The 20,910-nt window shown below is 34.4% G+C and overlaps 2 protein-coding genes across 3 annotated transcripts in view; both read right to left on the reverse strand.

Moving 5' to 3' along the window:
* Positions 1-20,910, reverse strand: part of LOC105232950 (uncharacterized) — a 249,592-nt gene that overhangs the window by 148,382 nt on the left and 80,300 nt on the right. The window lies entirely within an intron of this gene.
* The window catches only part of LOC125778329 (uncharacterized), a 153,919-nt gene that overhangs the window by 126,936 nt on the left and 6,073 nt on the right, over positions 1-20,910 (reverse strand). The window lies entirely within an intron of this gene.

The raw sequence follows: 20,910 nt of genomic DNA on the forward strand, positions 1-20,910 counted from the left end.
AAACCGACGAAAGAAAACACGGAGGCAACATGCGGAAAAGTCAGTAAGTGAAAATAAGACCAATTAAAATGAATGTAAAGGGAGAAGGTTCTGATATTCTCAGTCATTCATAAGCAAAAATGTCAACTCGTACAAATTTTCAATATATATACTTTATGCTTAAATGGAAAGATATTCAATAGTTGAATAATTACTACAATTCTTTTATATGCGACATTTTAATACAAATATTTATTCGACTTTATTAAAATTAAACCAAATGGATCTATAGTCAAAGTTGCGCTTCATGTGGGTAAAGCAAAATAAAGACTCTTCACACTTATTCGCTCATGTTATTTTTGGAAAATATGCAATGCTGATATTGACTTGACTATGCAAATATTGATGATTTATGTGTTAATGTTCTACAGTCATGTCCACGATGAACAAAAGAAGAGGACCGAGCAAAATGTATTAAAATGTGTCTCGAATATCAATCAAGGTTTACACATTTGCACTTGCATTATTATGCACATGCACTTGCTCCCAATAGGAAATATGGAAAGCTTTATTTTTTCCTACCCGAAAATGCTATGATTATAAAATAAGTATAATTTTTTTCACTAAGTGCTTTACAAATAATGTTTAGTTTTTTCTGGTGGGCTAATGAGTACATTTTTCCAAATGAGGGCAAGGAACTTAAAATGACAGAAAAATGAGAGGCTTTAAAGGACACTGCAAAAGGCATAAAGAGTGTTGGTATGTGTATAACGGATTATATTATAACAATTTTGTTCCTGCGAGTGCGGCAGAGACTTAACACATTTCTTCTTCGCTTTGAATGGGAGGATTAACACGATACAGCCATGTTGCCGGAAATAACAAACACATGTGTTTATGCATGTCTTCGATTCTTTCTTTAAAATCCTACAGACGGTTATGAAAAGGGCGTAGCTTGTTCCCTAGTGAGCACACAGAGTGAAATAATAAACGCAATTAATGCCGATGTTCGCTTAAACTCTTGAATGAAATATTAATTATGATGCATTCTACATTCCACTCACACACATGTTGGCATGAAATATTAATCGTATTTTGTATGTGGCATTATAGCAATTAAAGTGCCAGAAATTGTGAGTTTTTATTCGTAAATGCGTGAACTATATGAGTATGTATACGTGTCGAGAACGTCCTTACTATTCACTACATGGCTATGGCCACCATTTTATTTCATTCTTTTTGTTATAAATTGATGTTTTTGTGCTTCATTTGACGATGAGAGGGTTTGTCATCAAACTAGTGTCCACTGTCGTCAAAAAATGGTCGGAATCGGATTATCTTTCCCGTTAACTTTGTCGAAAAACTTTGTAGAAAAGGCTACTATAGATATTTTCCATTAAGGCTATTCTACAGATCTTGAGATTTTGCATTCATCCTTTTCTCTCAGCAAACAAATATTTATCGATTGTAGAAAGAAATTTTAATTCTTACTCTTCTTCATCAGTGGGAAATCTGTTGCAAATATGTGTATACTTTTATTATAGAGTCCGGCGGAGAAGGACCGATATCGGAAGAGGTGCAAGGCAGAAACAGTTTCTGTTTCACAAAGGAGTGGCATAGTCCATTCATCCCAATTCATATTGTGTGTGCTAAATGCTTTTTTGTCGTATTTGCCATATTTTGCTTAGCTTGCATAATTGCCATAATTCTTGAATGTGTTATCGATGAAATGTGAAAGGAAGGGAATAAAAAAATCGCAGTGATTACAGTTGTTATTGTTTTGTAGATAAGAAGAGTTTAGTAAGACGCACAATCACACTTACATGAATCATTCATCAACAATTACTAGCAACAGTTGCAAGCATGTGTAAGCGACATGCAATTATTGTCACTCATACGCACCGTCATACTTCCCGCCCGTAACCCGTTGAGTTATAAGAAAGTAAGGGATCTTTCATTGAAAAATTATGTACGATGCCGCTGGTTGTTGAACAGTGAGGTAGAATTGATTGAGGAACTAGGAAACTGGGGAAGTGGCTTAAAAGAAAATTGAATTTAATTTCTAATTTCTTCTTGAGAGTGTGATTGCGTTAAATTCAATTTGGCTAAAAGCTGCTTAGCTGCCATAGTGAATTGCAAATTTGCAGCTGAAGAGTAATTGGAATTATTCCATTTCCCTCCCTCGAATTACCTTTTTCATTTTGTTCCACTTTCTGGTTGAACGCCTTCCTTCTTGCTTTGGATTTGAGTCGTCACTTTTTATTAGAACAAATGTATTCAAGGCTTGCCAGGCGAGAAGAGAACTGATGAATTGGACACAAACTTCAAATATCTTCGCCTTCTTTTGCTTCTCTTCCTTTGTTTAAACATTTTCTGTGATCAGCTGTACTTCATTTGCTTCTGTTTGGCTGTCAGTTGAGCTTATTTTGGTTTTGACACCTTTATGCTTTGGTTTTCTAATAATACTAGTTTGGAGGAGATAATCACCTTACTTTGCTTATTGCTTTTTCTCTTTCTCGTAGTGTGATCCACTTTTTCTTTACTTCTGCCGCTTTCTAGCTGTATTTTCATCGGAAGATGAAAGAAATTTACTAGTTGATCTGCTGTTGTTTCAGTTTTCCTTGCGCCTTTATATCAAGAAGCTCGTGGGAATGCATTACTTAATTTTTTTTTTAGTTCAGAAACAAAAATGCTAACCACAAGTTAACAAGCTAAGCAAATAAATAGAGTTATCGAATACTCAGATTCTATAAGGGTTGCGGTGTGCAGAGTGTACAATTTGTTGTTTGATGTAGTTGATAATTGGTGTATCTTATTGCGTTTGATGTTGTTTTGACAGCCAACTTATTAATTTGAGTTAAATATTGTAATTATAAATTTATTTTCAATTAGTGAGCACATAAAATTCGCCTCTTCAGATGTAATGTAGTGGACGCTAAGTACAAAACCTTAATATCAGAAGACAACCCGATCTCAATTGGACAGTTTGTTCTTTTATACTTTTTGATAATCTCTTCTTTCTGTATTTATTTTTTCATTGTACTCAGATACCTTCACATCTAATTTCACTATTAAATTGATATGAGCTTTAACTAAAGACACGTAATTAAGTTGCCTAAGTAATGAAAATGAAAATAATTCAAGCCACCATTAATTTTATTCAAAGTATATCGATATTATTTGTACACATGAAATTGATCGCTTATATATGTACAAAGCACATGTATATGTTAATGTTTTATAATTCGAAACTGTAGAGGGATTTGTAACCTGCTTTTGATATCTCGATTTGACTAGTGAACTTTCATTTAATAGCTGAGGAAGCGGAAATGGATGCATAACATGGTAAAAGAGTTTTTTTTTTTGACGAACTACCTTTAAAAACCCTAACCGCAAAACGAATGCGCAAATATTTCGTAAGCTGAAAACTATTGCTAAAATGCATTTATTTATATAAGTGTATGTGTATACAGCACCGTCTGCGGCTAGTTAGGTTTGTGCGCTTTTTGCTTTGTTGTCAACTGAATGGCGAATAAGTGCGGCTCCAAAATATTCTGTTGCAACATCGTAACAAATAAATGCTTTTCAAATAAATAAATGCCAAAAACAACAATATGCTCTTTGTTTTGACCTCGATGAATTGGCCCGAATTCAGCTGCTCTTTGCGCCATTTAACACAATAAATTTTCAAATGCTCTCTAATAAATATTTTGTTTAACTAATTTGACATTTGCTGAATTTAATTATTCAATTTAGACTAAGCTTATGAAATATTTTCAAACTTTCGCGAGTTATTCTAATTGCGTGAAACTTTTTTCTATCGGTGTATTTTACTTTAATCTTATATGAAATTTAATTAGAATACATGCACCTGAAAGCAATTACAGTTGTGCTCATAATTGTGATTATTTTATTGTCTTTTCCTCATTTGTATACGTGGGTATTAATTTGTGGACTCACATATGTTGGTCTCATGATGCTAAGGTTACTCGTCAATATTTGGGTACTTCTTTCAACGTGTGTCTTCAATATACTAATTTTCTGGTCTTTTTCGCTCAAAATCATCAAATTAAGTCGAAAAGATTTAAAAACGTTTTTTTTTTTACTTTCCTTATTTTCAGGTTTTATTGACTTTGTTTTGTCGTTATTGTCGCACATGGCAATTAGGACAATTATGGGATTTTCCTCTGCTGTGTTTCCTTTGAGCCCTTCCAAGCTCCAGAGATTTTATTATTACTGTTGCTATTGTGGCGTGAAACTACCCGGAAGTTGCACGACTAATTTTTCAACACTTTTTTACTTTTATTTCACCGTCGCCTCATTACACTTGTTATGCAACTCAACTCATTAGGGAGGCTCTGGTGCATAAAACAAGAACCCGAAAAAGGAAAACAAAGAAGAAATACGATAAAAATGTAAAGAGTAGCATTTAATTTGATTTTGACCAGTCACTGTAATTTAAAAAAGATTTTTATTTTCCAAATGAGCTTTTGCTGGCAAAACGCAACGCTTCGAATGCCAAATACAAACTCTTCGAGCCAAAAGTCCCTTTCCCATAGGATACTTTAAAATGGCTTGCAGTAGGTCCCTTGCAGCAGCCTGGCTTATATCACTCTCAACAGTGACAGTAAGTACAACGTAGCGTATGCATAACCTCTAAATGGATTGTGTTTTTCCGGTCAACTAAACATTTTTTTTCATCTCCTACCAGTGGTCGCTTGCCTCTGTGTTGGTCTCGCAATATGCTTCCTTACTTATGTATGCCTGCTATTGTAACCAACGCATCAATGAAGACGAAGCGGTGAACATCGTACATAGATTTACATATACGTACTCACTCGTATGCATGTTCTCGTATGTATTGAATTCGCTTCGACAGTACGTGTGTTGAGCTATTTCCGAGATGGAACATCGCCGGGATGCAGAGCTGCGAGCCACTTGGCTGTGGTTTTGGTTTGCAGTTGCTTTATTTTGATTTTACGGCAGCTGTTGCCGCTGAGCATATATAAAGGCTGCTAAAACGATAGCAGAGCAGCTGATTGGTGGTATTCATTTGATTTCACTCTTTTGATATGAAATCTCTATTTATTTGTGGTTATATTGGTTGTTTTAGTTATTCCATAAATGACCAGGCACACAAAGTTGGTGTTTTAGTGCGCTCATTGATAACAGTAAACATTCAAAACGGAATGATGTGTCTATTTAGGTTTACCAAACCTTCAAAAGATCCAATTGTCGGTTTAACTGCTTTCACATTCACTGCTTGTGTTGACTGAATAAAAACCTAAGAGCACAGTTACAACTTTTCGGGTCATATTATATTATTTGCCTAAATTTAGTTACAGTTTTCATAAGGAATTAGATAGGTATAATTTTAACAAAAACGATATATCTAATGAAGTATTAAATATATGGATAATTATATAAATATTGTTTTTTTTATTTGTTCATAGTATGGTGAATCAATAAAACATATGTTTTTTATACTGACTCGTTTAGCTGATTCTTAGAAGATTTTACCAAAAACGGGTACAAATACAGGGTAGGCCATTTAAAGTTGACCCATCTGGCAATGCTGTAACTTTTAACAGCGCTGACAAATCGGCTAATGTCATACCGCGTTAGAAGCGTCATTCGAAGACAATTTATACCATGGAACAGTACACTCCAAAAGAACGCGCTGAAATTGTTCAGCTTTATATTCAAAATAACTTTTCAATTGTGTTAACTCAACGTGCGTTTCGCAAAAAAAATAAAGTGAAAAGTGCTCCAGTTAAGAACACAATTAAGTCTTTATACGCAAAATTTGTGAACACCGGTAATCTCAGTAATGCCAGTCATGCATCCAGACAACGCACAAGACGTTCTGATGAAAATATCGAAGCTGTACGAGCCAGTATTGAGGAGACTCCATCGACATCGAGTTATCGCCGCTCTCAGGAATTAGACATCTCTCGCACCACTCTCCGACGCATAATTCATAAAGATTTGAAGATGTTTCCATATAAAATTCAAATGGCACAAAAACTAAACCCAGCTGATTATCCGCAGCTCGACCAACAATCAATTTATTGCGACCATTTTTCCCCGGGCGATTGATATCGAAAAATGGTGATGTTGACTGGCCACCGAGATCACCAGATTTGACGCCACCAGACTTTTATTTGTGGGGTTATTTGAAATCCAAGGTATACGCTAATAAGCCAAAGACCTTAGCTCAACTGAAAGCCAACATTCGACGTGAAACAGCCGCCATATCATCCGAAACATTGGCCAAAGTCATGGAAAATGTCGAAAAAAGAGTGCATTTAGCTGTCAAAGCTAAAGGTGCCCATTTACGCGATCTAATTTTTAAATATTAGCTGAAACAAATCCCCTTGGACCAAAATAAATTATTTTTGAAATGAACAAAAAACATTGTTTTCTTTTGTTCTTTTTTTTAGAAACAAATGGGTCAACTTTAAATGGCCTACCCTGTACCTTTAAGTATATTTTCAGTTTTTCTCAAATGAAAACAAAAAGATTCTACATCTCTTTCATGTCTTTTAAAAACAAACTAATTTGCTATATTTTTCTCAGCTAATACATATGTATATTACACATACACAAAATTGTTTTACTGCAAAATACAAAGTGTGATTTTGGCTCGAGCATAATGTAGATTAATATATACCAAGAAAAAAAGTGAGATCTGATATAAAAATGAAATAAAAATAATTAGCTTTTGTTATTTATGCTGATATGACACCTGAAAATATGCCACGGAAATATTTAAAACTCGAAACAACTGCTAGGAGAAAAACCTAAAATATTATTTTAAAATTAGAGGCGGCTTTTGAGGAAGAGACGAGTGATGTTTTTGTATCTGTGTGTGTTAGCAATTCCTATTCAACATTAAACTTTGAATAAAATTAATAAAGTCACCGCCACAGGATTACCTTAGACAACTATGACACTGAGGTCATTAAATATTCAGCAGATAAATCGGAAAACCCGATAAATAGATATAACAAAACAAAAGGCAGACAATGCAAAGTAAATATTTTGCCGCCAGAAATAATAAACAGAGATATGCAATTTCGAGGTGGACATTACAAATGACACCACAAAATGAAAAAATATTTTAAATGAGTTGAAAATGAATAATTAATTAGAGTTTCATTATTTTGCACAACAACTTCAAAGCATATATGGAATTGTCATAATTTAAAGAGTGGAAAGGCATACAGTTTTGCAAAACAGCTTTGGGATTTTAAGGTAAGTAATAAATGAAATTTGAATATATTGACAGAAATTCAAAGGATAAGTGACAAACTAAGAGGAAATCATCTTGCTCGTAAAAGTGGTAATTAAATGACTAACGTTAATATATGTGAATGAGTTGGGTAAACCTAAAAGTAACAAAGCGAACAAAAGAATGAGAAAACACAGCTGAAAACACACTAAACGTAGCATAACAATAGGCGCAAGTGCGTTTTTTTTGGCTAATAAAAGAAAATATTATTACTGGAACTACACCCTAATTTGGCAAGAGTTTGGTTAGCTAAGCTATTAAGTTCGTGTATTACTTCAGAGGGAACTGACTACTTTTAAAATTTCTGTTGACTGCCAGGTACTGAAAATTAAGGAATATAAATTGCAAAATAAGCGTGAATGTACGTGTCTCTTTATTCACTTGGTACCGCATACGTTTATCTTTACTCAAAGCTGAGTTCTTCCTTTACTATCACATCTCCGTGAGTCTGAATTCGTAAATCAAAGTGCGTCAACTCTCAGTTAAATGTGCCGTAAAAATTTGATAAGAGATTAGGGCAACAAGTGTTTTATGGTAGCTGCATTTTGGCGCGAAGCCGCGCAAGTACATAAAGTCAAAGGTTGTCATTTAAGTGTTAGCTATATATATTATATTTGTAGCTGGACATAATTTTCCAATCGTAAATTATACGTTTGCATACCCAAAAAAAATACGGCTTTGCATTTTAATCTCATAAAGCTTTGTTGTTAGGCATTTTCTTCACTATAGATATAAAATCTTGTTTTTGAATTTTTAAGTTATTACCTTTCAATTTTATGCTTTTAGAAAAGTTAAAAACTCACATTACTTTGATATTTGGTTTCCAATTAAAATACAAAATGTCAATGTGTGTTGTAACACAATAGCACTTAATTGTTTTCTAGTAGCATTAAAAATCTCTGGTATTAAATTGCCTTAATTTGAATATAACAAATGCTAATTAAATTCCTATCACAAGGCTCATACTCCAAACGCTTGAGGCTCTGTTTGGTGATTTCCTGCCACCATCGAGCTTTGTGCCCCACACACTCCACGTGATCCTGACGATATCTGTGTAATATCTTGACATGAAATAATTGTATATATTTTTAGACTAATTGAAGGTTACACATTCTGTTTTATGCGCCACACCCGCGTTATTGCCTTTGTGAGCTAATTTGGTGCATTCGTGTAGCATACCTCAGGGCGTATTAAAAAGTACTTTGCGTATTAAACTTCTGTTTAGTATGTGTGAGCATGTGATGCGGGCAACACCTATTTATTTCTGAAAAATGGAAGAGTGGAAGGCAAACAAAACTTACCACATCGATGATTTACATTAGCGTCAGCCCCACGTTCAGCTGTAGTGGATAGGATTCGGGATGGGGGACTTTCGTAGCTGTCTTGGGGGCGGAAAAAGGTGGAATCATCATCAACATATGATAGCCGTGACAGTGAAGGCGTTCTTCCATCCCACTTGCTGCTCGAGGCGTTCGTCAGAGTCAAGGAGCACTTTGAATGATATATGCAGGATTGTGTTGCCTTAACGCACATTTGTTGCGATTAAATTTTAGTTGTTGTTGTGTTTTATTTGCCTCAGTCTCTATAGCTTAGTTTCGGCAATCTTATTTTAATAAATAGTTGCACTCTTCGCGACAGCGCCCCGCAAATTACCGTAAGGCGAATGAAGCACGTTGGCGTTGCCATGTCATTCCTGTAGTGTAATTGTACTCATTGAATGTAAAAACAGAAAATAAATGCCAAGTAGCTGTTGGACCCAATATGTCTAGTGGCTATTATTATTCAGTTTTATAACTATGGAAACTTCTTACATGTATTTCAAGTTCCCATTATGAAGTGAACTCGTCTAAAACCTGAACCTGAACCTGAACCTGATATATGAATCGTGTTAAAATTATGTTTGAATAACAAACAATAAAATCCATAAAATTAGAAAAGCATCGTAGCTCATTATTTACATATTTAATTAGGAAAGCAAAGAAAGCAACTAAACACTGAAGATTATTTGAAAACCGTTCTTTTATCTTCGTTGCTTAGCAAATACCAAAAAAAAAATTGAAATATATAAGTATTAATGAAAAGTTTAGTCTAGTACGCAGACAGGATCTTTCGGTTGGCCAACGAGGCCGCTCCTGATTGCTCAGCACTTGGCCTTGGTAAGCATTTCAGCTCGTTTGGATATTCTTTCAAGTTTCTGATGAGCAGTTTTCTGCATTGACCTTTTTCCCATTGACTGCGTAGGGCAAACACATTTGTAAGGTTCAAAGCCTTACACTATGATTGACAGCCTGACCTGTGAAGCTTATTCTGATGAGATTGTCGCTTTCGCCATGTGATGACTTTGTTACAGTTGGAAGAGCAGATGCGGCACAGATTGTTGCTGACACATGAAATTGGTTTATATTAGATTTTGGTAGCAAGTTGATAAGAAAAGGGTATTTTTTTAATCTGGGCCACCTCAGTTTCCTAGCAAAAAACCGATCAGTAGATAAAATTGAGTTTAAGCCCTGCACAATTTCAACATTTCTGGCGTATTGACACATTCGTTTTCTCAGCGAAGAAAAGAAAATCAAACAGGAAGTAAGTAAGAAATGCCTGCCGGCTTGCAGCAAATTGACCACATAATTATATATTGTTCGTATTGACAAATTAAAGGACTATTTGCCAGTTAAGAAGTCGGCAAAATTTATATCCACTTTCTTATAGTTTATGTTTAATATTTATTTATTTCACTTTTTTGACACCAATGCCGTTATAATCGAAATACCAACCAAACGGAAACCAAATGAATTGCAAATTCATCCTAAAATTGATAAATGCTTTTGATAGCAAATATTTGTGAACATTGACGTTGAGCATAAAAGCAAAATTAAATCCCTACTCTTAAAAATAAAATATAAGCAAATAAACAACAACTAATTTATCTTTCACATTAGCTTCTGCAACGCCCATTGCACTTACCCAAATGCGCGTATCTTACTGTTCATTTGACTTCTGCTAAACTCCTTCAAAAAAAACAGTGCAAGAAAATAATGAGTTTTAAGTAACGGGTGATTTTTTTGAGGTTAGGATTTTCATGCATTAGTATTTGACAGATCACGTGGGATTTCAGACATGGTGTCAAAGAGAAAGATGCTCAGTATGCTTTGACATTTCATCATGAATAGACTTACTAACGAGCAACGCTTGCAAATCATTGAATTTTATTACCAAAATCAGTGTTCGGTTCGAAATGTGTTTCGCGCGCGTGTTTTGTTCAGCGATGAGGCTCATTTCTGGTTGAATGGCTACGTAAATAAGCAAAATTGCCGCATTTGGGGTGAAGAGCAACCAGAAGCCGTTCAAGAACTGCCCATGCATCCCGAAAAATGCACTGTTTGGTGTGGTTTGTACGCTGGTGGAATCATTGGACCGTATTTTTTCAAAGATGCTGTTGGACGCAACGTTACGGTGAATGGCGATCGCTATCGTTCGATGCTAACAAACTTTTTGTTGCCAAAAATGGAAGAACTGAACTTGGTTGACATGTGGTTTCAACAAGATGGCGCTACATGCCACACAGCTCGCGATTCTATGGCCATTTTGAGGGAAAACTTCGGACAACAATTCATCTCAAGAAATGGACCCGTAAGTTGGCCACCAAGATCATGCGATTTAACGCCTTTAGACTATTTTTTGTGGGGCTACGTCAAGTCTAAAGTCTACAGAAATAAGCCAGCAACTATTCCAGCTTTGGAAGACAACATTTCCGAAGAAATTCGGGCTATTCCGGCCGAAATGCTCGAAAAAGTTGCCCAAAATTGGACTTTCCGAATGGACCACCTAAGACGCAGCCGCGGTCAACATTTAAATGAAATTATCTTCAAAAAGTAAATGTTATGAACCAATCTAACGTTTCAAATAAAGAACCGATGAGATTTTGCAAATTTTATGCGTTTTTTTTTTAAAAAAAAGTTATCAAGCTCTTAAAAAATCACCCTTTACATGTAAGAAGAAGGGCGGCTATAAAGAACAAGAAATGAAGGAGTCTCAACGAATTCACCTGACAACAATGTAGGGTGCAACAGTTCAGTTCAGTTCCTTCGTATATAAGAAAGTTTGCACATTAGGGTCATAAAACTTTCCCAAGAGAAAACTCGAAATCTGCATTAATACTTTAGTGGAAAATACCCATGCCTAAATAGCAGAGTAGAATATCGTGATCGGAAGTAACCATATATTTTGCTAATCATCTACCATAATCCTAAACATAGTACAAGGGAACTAAACTATAGCTCGACCGACCTAATGTTCAAAGAAGCGTGAAGCGCAAGAAACAAGAAGAAAGAATCTAAAGTACTTGAATTCACCATGGAACACATGTGTATTTATTTGAACAAAAAGTGCAGCGTTGCAGCATGTAACTGTACATTGGCAAAACGTTAAATAACTCGACTGAAGACAGGGAACAGACGTGGGTGACAAGCACTGAACAGTTATAAGAAAGTTTCTATTGTGAATAATGATGATACAGAGACGCATGAGCAATACACTACATATATGTGAACATGTTTAACTGTGGAATGGAAAGCGCTTAAGAATTTAATTCAAGAAGGAATAAGTCTGAAAAGTATTAAAACTGACTATTGCTTTTACTCTTGCAGTGCTCTGTTGAACTGAATCAATATATTTTGCTTAGAGTATTATTTTTTTTTTGGAAATTTGATAGTTGTGTTTTTTTTTTTTAAGTTTCCAGCGTTAAGCATGCAGTAGTTCTTCAAATGCTATTTCAGTTACCATGCTTAAGAAATCAGTAATGATCGTGCTACATGGCATCGTAATCGGGATAATAAAAGTTTGAGGAGAAAAAAGAAAAGTTGAGGAGAAAGAAAATAGAAAAATGCAGCAAAATTAATAATGTATTACACTTTTGTTTGCATACAAAATAAAAATAAACAGTAGAACACACAGAGTTTTATATATACGTAGTATATAAAAGCAAAACGAGTACTGCGGGGGCCACAAAAACTTTCCGGGTCACAGATCATATCAGAAAGCTGCCAAAAGAAAACTACTGCAATGCAAATGACGGAAAAGTTTTTAACATTATATAATCACGTTTGGGTGCCACATTCTCATAAATGAGGCAGATAGAGGTCGACGGTTCTGCTATATAGCAGTTTCAATATTTTTGGTACCCTTATACTGTTTGTATATGTATGTGTGATGCTCTTTTTTTTTTCTTCAGCATCACTGTCCATCCTTCAGGTATTCAACTTGAGTTCGTTGACTTCATTGCCGCTATGCTAGAGATGCTGCAAGTTCTAGCAGCCACCATTAACTACATATATATGTGCCCATAATTTATAAGAGTATTTGCAATTATATACTAGCGTCAGAACGAATGATACAAAAAGGATTCCAAGCTGGTCTATGTGCAAATAATTTGTTCGGAATTTATATTTCCCACATATAACATTGTCACATATCCACCTGTGTTGCCTGTTTGTCTGCTGTTTAATAATTGGAACTGCTTAATAAACATATAGTCGCGAGTTCCGATCTTACAGTTGTATTTGTTCCAGTGTCCATATGTGGTCAAATATTAATATCAATTTTTTTTTTAATTTTTAAATTTTTACTAAATTATTCTCATACACATTTTTGTGGTCATTGTGTGTTACTGTACAACATAAATGTTCGCATAATTATTATTATCGATATTAGTTAAGCAAATTACCCGCATTATAATTAAATAAGCTATTTTGGAAGCCTCATGCTTGCATGCATACATAATCTCTCGCTCAAAAATTCGTTTTCCATTTATCTAATTTTATTTCACTCTTATTTATTTGATATTCCAGTATATCAAAATAATTCCAAAAGAAGAAATTTGAACAAAAGTTAGAAATTCATTTTTATGCGATTGTATAATAATTGCTCGACAAAATAACATGGATAACTATTTATCTCCTCTTTGCACACCAAATTAGTATTTATTGTATTTGTGAATAACAATGTTTCTATTACGAATAGGAATTGATCCGCCTTACATAAATTTTTTTTGATATATTTACCTTATTTAATGTCCACCTCAAGATTTATCATGATTAAATTTATGTCTACTCTATTCAAGCATTTCAATACCGATGTACAATCTTACTAATGATACCATTCCATAAGTCAAATATATGTTTATGGCGTGGCGTTGTTCATTTATAATAGATTAATGTTTCTAATTGAAACATTGTGGGATGAAACCAATGAAATGGCTTAACTAACCTTGTATTACCTCATGCAAGCTCATATCTTTCATATATGGGTGTTTAGCTCAACAATACGTGTGCAAGAGTTTGCAGCATGCAAAGCAAAAATTAATTTAAACAAGGAAATTCATTAAGACACATTAATTATAAATTCGAACTTTTGCTTAAAGAAAATGTTCATTATTTACTTTGAATGTGAAGGAATACATACATTTTGTGTACGTAATGTTTTCGTAGCATGGTCATAAATAATACAAATCGGAAGAAGTAATTGAACGAGTGATCTGGAAGCATATTTTGTTAAACTCCAATGCCTCTCAAGCTTCTGTTTCGCAACTAACACTTGGTGCATGTAGTACACCAATTTTTGTTCTCCCCGTTTTTTAAATTAAATATGAGTGACTAAATCTGTCTTTTACTGCGTTAAAAGTAGTCAATTCCCCTTTCGATATCGATCAGCAAACAGTACTACATGGCGTATACTTAATAATTCTGAGATACATATATGGACACTTGTCCTGCCACTGCGCAAATACTTCAAAATAATTGAACTTTCGTGTAACTGTTATTAAAAAGACGTTAAAAGTCAGGTTTCTGCCGCCGCAATTGCACCGAAGGCACGCCATGATTTTGTCACTTCGTTAATTTAAACAGGAAAACTTTCGACAAGTGCAATTTAAGTAACTTTATGTATTATATCAGTAAGTGTGCCCTGGTGTGTTGACTTTCATGTCCGTCAAACTTTGAAGGTAGTAAATTCGAAAGTAGTAAAGCGTTGAAGATGCTTGATAAAATGTAAAACTATCAAAGTTTCAAAGCCTCTTTGCCTGCTATTTCCCTTTTGACTTATTTCAACGCTGCCTCTACTCTACTAATTATATATAATTGGCTTATCGATAATAAAAATTATAAAAAATTTAGGAATTTCTACAGTGCAAAAAACAAATTGTAAGTGAACAGGGCGTATGAGTAATATTTTTGCTTCAAACTCAGTCTACCAAAATGGACCGCATAAGCAAGCTTCACAGCCGTAGCTTTCAGGCTTTCTACTGACGAAATTGATTTCCTTTTAATATTTTTTTGAGAAGGAGCGAGAGTGTACACATGCACTGGTCGAAATTCATTTTATTTTTACACACTATCGCTATCATTCCCAGACACCTTATATTCTTGACCGAACCGGGTGGTGTTCATCACATTTATTACAGTCATGGGAGGCATTTCTTGAATTTTGTTTATGACAAGTTTCTCTATATATGCTTTCTTGACCAGTAAATTTTCAAAACTAAAAAACAAAAAAGTTAATTATAAGCACTTAGGGAAAAGTAGTGGTTCTACTTCAAGAATTCTTGGGATAATCGATAGATTAGAAATTTATTATGTTACAATATCTCATATCACCATCCGCTTAACTACCTAACTAAACTTTCTAATATAGATTTAATGTCCTGGAAATAAATTTTTGTCTCAAAGGAATCCACATATTTTTCATAAACGCGCCAAGTTTAATTTGGAATTTCTACATTCACTCCCATAGTTAGGTAAAAACCATAAATACTTACCCTAGATATAATAAAAATAATAATTCCATTTATTCACATTCAACACTTGGTCTACAATGATAGCTTTCATTTCAATTGATTTTAGTGGAGGCTCTTAGACAAGATTATCTTCTCGCTCTCTATTTGACATTTATTCATTTACTTACTCAACCCACTTCCACTTCTGCTCTGAGTGCTCATTGTACTAAAGTCAAATTTCTTTTATTTTTACTCTTTTACGCCGTCAGCCAGTCATTCAGTCATTCATAATCCGGTCTGAGAACGCTTATCAGAGTACGTTTCTGTAGAAATGAGTGCTTGCTGAAGAGCTCCCGATTTTAGACATTTTATCGCCGCTTTGCATTGAGCGTCTAAAATTTAGTTAGAAATTTGGTTATGAAACGGCAACATTTGGCTGAGTAGAATAATATATGTACAATATTGTGTAATAATTTTCTCTTTTCGTTTCTTTTGTATAAGCGCTGCAGTTCATTAGCAAACTTATAGCTAAGCAATTTATATACAGTGATTTATTATTATATTCAGACACACACACTTATGCACTCACTATTTTAGTAAATGCAATTTTTCATCACAGAATTTTCTACTGCTCAACCAGCCGACTTCATGTATTCACATGTCTAAACGTTCGCTCTGATTTTATGAATCGACCTGCAGCTGAGCTCAAGCTCTCTTCTATATATCAACATGCAAACTGACAGGAGACACACACAAGCATCTTCTCACTATAACTCTACGCGTTCACTCTTTAATTTATCTTCCTGCGGCCCTGGCTTCCATGAATCAGAATCAGATGTGGGAAATAAAGCGAAAACGCAAAAGCGTCGAAACAAAATCTCGACTGCATTTGTGTTTGCACCCATGCCTGGTTAGAGCGTTCGCGATATGGCTCAAGAGCAACGAAATGGGTTTTATATAATTTTTACTCTTCAGAAAAACAAATAAAGTATTTGGTAATAAATAAGCGATATTTTCACTTGAATTCCTTCACTGAAAACGGTTTTACTGTTTTATTAGTTTGACATATTTTATATTTGCAATATACTTTCAATAAGATTTTATAATTAATTATATAATAATATATTTTTTCTCTTAGTTTTTTCCCTTTTGATATTCATCTTTGTTCCTCAGTTACAGACCAATTACAGCAAGTACTATTTTCAAAAGAGACTTTCTTCACATTTTTCGTTAAAATCTTTGAATTTTAACTCAAGAAATATTTTTCTTACTTTTTTCTATGTCATTGGTTTTTTTAGTCGGTACGATCGATCAAATAATTTATCTAAAACTAAGAAGCAGTGAGTCAATTAAGTATAAGCTTCCTACAACCGACATGGAAGCATAATAAATGTTTTTATGCCAAGCTTTGAAATCCTGAATTTACGGCACAATATGTAATTTTTCTGTTTATATTTCAGAATTATATCTCCAACACGTAATGTAACGAACTATAGTTGTAGTATATGGAAGGGTGATGTTTTCAGTGTCAAAGATGAAGCATCCAGGGTACATAAAAGTGAATAAATCACACATCAAAAGTCATGTCACAACCGAAGCGGAGCTAAAAGGAGAGCCAAATATAAGCTAGAGCAACAAATCAAGCTTCTTTTCCAACAGCACACCAACAGTTGCGCAACTACAATGTTGTTAGTGCAACTAAAGTGAATTTCGGGAACGAAAGCTAGTCGCAGCACAACAGAATGTTGAGGTCAAAAGAGTCCTAGCGAAATTCCAGTAGCAAAAGAGCCATAATGGACGAGGAAGGTTCTACTGGGGGGTGTCCCATTTACTCATTTTGTTTGTAGTTTTAAGTATTTGTCATTTGTTGCACGCTCATTCAAATGTGATGGCACTTACCTTCAAAGGAATAAATTGCGTGGTTCTGGAGACAACTAAAGAAATTGTCTTTGTAGGAAAGTCTATAAACGTAAAGAGCTAGTCAGCTGAATTGTACTTGTACAGCCTTCGGTGCAATGTGTGTGCTGAATTGTGTTTGTGGAGTATGGCTCGGCTCAAAATAATAAATCCATGATTTCAAAAGCTGGTAGTTTTTCAGTGACATTCATCTAATCGCTGTGGCTGAAATAAAATAATTAGATAATTGTGGTAAACTGGGACTGCTGATTTTAATTGCCTTTGGTTGCTTTATTTTGAAATTTGTATAACTTTTTCTGGTTTGTTTTTTTAGAGCTCAAATCGATAATAGGCTCATTAAAATTGCTTTAATGCTCTTAATACTTTTCTGCCAGTTTTTATCTTTTTACTTTTACTGTCTCTTCAAAAAAAAAAAAATGTAATAATTCCATAACAAATGAACGGAATAGGAATGTAATTTAATGTAATTACTTCACACCTAATTTAAAGATATATGAACTCTTCGTAGTTTTATAACTTAAAATATCAAAAAACAAGTTACAAAATGAACGGATGGACTTATACCATTAAATAACTCGTTAAATATTTTCTACCAAAAGTGTTTGATGATTCATCAAGCATTAGAAAAATTCTCAAATTACGATCAATTACTTAACGTTACATTTTGGTTAAGTAAACTCGTCACAGCGGCCTTGCAGGAATAAGTTCATTTCCCATAAGCACTCGCAACTTTCCAAAAGCCCTGGAGACCATAATCACTCGCTGTGAATATCGAAAATCATTAACCTTTTGGTAAGCGTACTTCCGCTTAACAAATAATATGTATAGTATGTTTATGTTTAGTTACCAAGAACATGTGACACAGCAACTAACAAGTAATTTAGTATGTGTTTTTCGCTGGAAACTTTTAAGACTCTGAATATCTATGCTTTTAGTTACTCCTGAAAAAACAGGTTAAATTCTATTTTCATTAAAGAATAAGCAGATACAATAGTTTTATCTTCTATACTGTTATATTAGTAACTGATATATAATAATTCTCAGATTCTTTGCTAAGTGCTCTCAAAGCACCATTTGCTTTAATTCGCATTATTTTGTCAAGAAAATATATATTTCTGCTTGAGTTGTTTACATTTGGCATTTTTATTTTTAAAATTATGAAGTATCTTGTGAAGTATCTTAAAGCACAAATTGACTGACGACCAAAACTTGCTCAGAATCCAACATTTGAAGGACGATTATTTGACCAAAAATCCAATTTTAACCAATAACCACTCCAAGTATTACTTTTCGGAAAAATGCATTTCCCATGAAAGGAAAGCGTTAGCAGACGTATTGGTCATTGAAAAGGCTTGTCCCGGCATACTGGCGACCATACTGACGACCGAGCTAAAACACTCATTCGATGTGCTTTTGGACCGTGCAAAAAGCTGTATTGAAGCAGAAGGAGACTATTTTTTCTTTAAAGTCCTGTTTACTCTGAAACGTTCCTTGTAGTTCTCTTAGACATTACAGTGCTAATTTTATGATGAAACAATCACTTGTCTCGTTTTTCTTTTCAAATTAATACTGTGGCAAAAATTTAAGAATTCAAAGAATTTACAGATTCTCCTCGAATATCTGTTTGTTTTCTCGGTCATCATCATAAATAGTCTGTGATGTAAAACTTATTCTTGTCGTATATACATACAATGGTTAAGGTTCGGCGTTGGTATATTAGCTTAATTTAATCCGTAATCTAGAAGAAGATTCAATCATCAAGATTACATATCTAACTTCGAATTATATCCTTTGATTTATTGACTGCCGTAAACCAAATTCTTCCATTAAAGCTTTTCATTACGGAGCAAATCGATTATGAACAACGTATTTTCGAAGGAAAATGCTAATAATCTCCAAGCATTTAAGAAGGTACTTAACTAGTATTTCTATGATTGAGGTCTAAAATTTAAGTAGAATTGACTGACTGCTGTGTGTTAAAGTGAAACTTTTCTATCCTCACCAAACTAAAGATGTAGAATAAAATTGACTTCGATTGCCCTAATTGAAAATGTACATTTTAGTGAACATTGTTGTAGTACCTGTGTGAGTCCAAAATAATTGCTTTGCCTAGTGGTAAACACAATAAATTGTGTGAGTTCGCTTTAAACAATTTCATTAGTTTTCTTTGGTGAAAATGTAATCCATTTTCCTTCTCTGAATATAATTATAAAGTTAAATAAAAAAGTGAGGAAGTATGTATTCATTTAAATGTTACAGTCTGTGCAGAGTTTTTCTTTAATTTACCGCAACTGCGAAGCCACATAAGGCCCACTTAGCTACTGTGGCAGCTGATTGCAAAACTTTCCACCGCATGCATGTTAATATTTATTTGCAATAACTTTGTATCCATAGGTGGAAGGCCAAACCCTTCAGCTTCAGTTTGCAAGCAATATTTAATCTCGAGTAGGTGTGAAAGCGCTTGAATATACAATATGCAGTCACCACCTTCCACCCTATAGATGCTGGCTGACAGGTATTTTGCGCAATCACCCGCGTGATTGTATCCTGGTGCATATGAAGTAGGAATACCGTTGAATATAAAGCGCTTTAAATATATTGCATTCAACATTTTATTGGATTGCGCAAGTTTCTAAATCTTTTCGCACTTAGGAACTAAGTTGGTAAACAAAATCGAGCTTTCTACATATTGCTTTCTCCACTAACTGCGCTCTGTTGAACATTTATTGATGCAAAGTCATGGTTTGAGCCAAGAGGGAAAAACTGATAAAAAGATATTGTATTTGAAAGGCGATGAAATGGAATTCAGCCAACACAGATAGGTATGGAAAGTAAATTTCCAAGTGAAATTGATATTTCTGCGAAGGATGACGGCGCTTCTTCGAGATCAATTCGAATCCTATGCAGCACAGCTTGAATTAGTAAAATGTTTAAAAAATAAAGCCTTAAAAAAAAACAGAGTTTACTGAAAATCGGTGTGATATTTAAAAAGTATTCAAGTTTGTGTTAAGTAAAACATTAATACCTTGATATTACCCATTACGTTACAATGTCGACACATTCTTCTGGCTGTGTTTCAAAGCACATTTACTGAAAACATAATTTTCATTACAAACTTTGCCAAACCACATTTCTAATTTCCTTTGCAAATGCACAAGGTCACTTCAGTGCCAGAAAATGTGCCTCATGGCTTGGTAAAATGACAAAAAGAAACTAAATTTTTTCTTTTAGATTAAAACATGAAACCGTAGGAAATTGCGAGTATTTTCTAGCAACGACAGCGCAGCGTACATCTTTCAGATGAGCGAGCGGAAGTCAAATCACTAAGAGACATTCGCAGCAGGGGGAGCAATGCTTCTAGCTGAAATATCACTCTGACGTGGCCCATAAAATGTAATTTCCATACTGCGCAGCAAAACAAGCAAACAACCCGATTTTGCAAAGTCAAAAGTCATGCAAAAACAACAACGACAATAACATATTTATTGTGGCTTTGTATTTGTACCACACAAATTTATCGACGCCTTACTGGGGTTTGGTCGCCCACAGTTTTGCTTACGATTTTTGGCTCAAAGAGTTTGCATGTGATTATTGTAAAGGAATTATTTGTGCTGGGACAAATACCAGTGCCAAAATGTCATTCAATAGTTATATGAAATATGCGAGTGTATGACAAGCAGCAGTCTCTCGAAACTTCAACTCGAGCAACTTCAGCTTCAAACACATTTGTTCTGCGGCTGCAGCGAGCAGCCAAAATCAAGTTGTTCTACAACGTTTCCGCACTCCGGCGTTTGGAAACTACAGACAATCCACTGCTTTCACTGAAAAGGAACTTATTTACAAAGACAACATAAATTTTCAACCCAAATTCACGCTTAGTTACATTTCCTTGAGTATATTCGTCATGCTGCGTGGGTTCGATTCTTCCGCGTGTCGCTTGGAATGCTTTTATTTA

The sequence above is a fragment of the Bactrocera dorsalis genome, chromosome 4, assembly GCF_023373825.1.
Source record: "Bactrocera dorsalis isolate Fly_Bdor chromosome 4, ASM2337382v1, whole genome shotgun sequence".
Classification (NCBI taxonomy): domain Eukaryota; kingdom Metazoa; phylum Arthropoda; class Insecta; order Diptera; family Tephritidae; genus Bactrocera; species Bactrocera dorsalis.